We start from the raw sequence: 1,642 nt of genomic DNA, 5'->3' as shown, positions 1-1,642 counted from the left end.
AACCAGACGACCAGATGACTGGCTGGTAGCTATGATGTGCACTGACCACCAGGGGGCAGACACTCAATGCAGGAGCTGCCCCATGGTGGTTAATGGACTCCCACAGCCAACCTCCTGCAGCCGGCCAACCTCCTGTGGCCCCACCCCCCGGCCAGCCTGCCCAATCGGGACTGGGTAAGAAGGCCCTGATCACTGGCCAGGCCAAGGGACCCCACCCGTGCATGAATTCATGCACCAGGCCTCTAGTTGATATATAATATTCCATTGTGAAACTGTACCACAATTTATTTACACAGTCTATTGCTAGTCATTTTCAATATTTGACTATTACAAATAGTGCCTCTATGAGGATTTTTTTACCTGCCTTTCTTTTAGTGATGTATAAATGCATTTCAATCAAGTGAATCTATAGAGAATATCTATATCTATATCATCTATATCTATATTTACATCTATTTATCTATCTCTCTCTATATTTTTTTTTCTAAACAATTTTCCAAATTACTTGTAATGATAACAAGTTATAGTCCAATAGAAGTTTGATAATTGACCTATATTAAAATTAAGAACATTTATTCATCATAAGACACCACCAGGAGAATGAGAAGCCTACTCACAAATGAGAGAAAATATTACAAATAAACGTATTTGGCAAAAGACTCAAATTCAGAATACATAGAGAACTTCTGCAATTCAATAAGAAAAAGACAGACAATCTTTAGTCTCAGGACAGTCCTAGGAAGTTCTGAGCCAAGAGCATTTAGCTGCCAACACTCTCAGAACCCAGGGGATTGCGTACTTTAGTCCTCAAGAGTGTCAGAAGGGTACAGTGAGGTACATCATAGCATCTGTAACAACTGTTAACTTTCATACAAATGAGTCTTCCACAGTAATCTTTACAAATGATTCCATCACTGGAGATTTCTGAAACTGGATTAGAAATGCAGGTCAAACTTGTGCCAAGTCCCTTGATGACCTTAAATTTCTCTGGCTATCTTTGCAGGTGACATCTCCAGCAGGTTCACTGGAGGCAGCTTGACCTCTAATCCCTGACACTGAGGGAAGAGTTAAAACATTTGTAAAAGGAATAACAAAAGCACAAACTCCCAGAACAAAATTCATAGTGACTTCCTTTGAAAATATCCTTCTCCCTGATGCCTTTGTTGTGGTAGCCCACGTTTCAGAAAGAACATGAGAGAATGCATTTCAGGATTGATTTTGAAATGGTGTGATTTCCTTAAACAAAATCAAAATTTAAAACTTAAGTAAAAAAGGCAAAATCTATATATTAAAAAGTTGATTACATGTAGGTTTGATAGATTATTTCAGCTCTTGCCCATTTCAGTTGCTTTTAATCATCTCTTAAACCTGAGAAGGAATTTAATTCAGCTATTTTGCTGAAGATTGTTTTCTAGCTTCTATTTTTTGATAAGGACACTAATGTTATGATACCACAGAAAGGCAGATCTAGAAAGAAACTTAGATGTTATCAAGTTCCATCCCCCATGTGCAGATGAGGAAATTGTGACCTAGATGAAGGAGTCGCTTGCCAATTCTAGTCCCAGAATTGGGAGCAGAAATTGGCACGCCCTTTTTTCCTGGAACTCTTAAGTATTTTTATGTCAAATGTATACCATATATA

Source organism: Myotis brandtii, unplaced genomic scaffold (genome assembly GCF_000412655.1).
Source record: "Myotis brandtii unplaced genomic scaffold, ASM41265v1 scaffold652, whole genome shotgun sequence".
Taxonomy (NCBI): domain Eukaryota; kingdom Metazoa; phylum Chordata; class Mammalia; order Chiroptera; family Vespertilionidae; genus Myotis; species Myotis brandtii.
Note: the sequence above shows the minus strand (reverse complement) of the source record.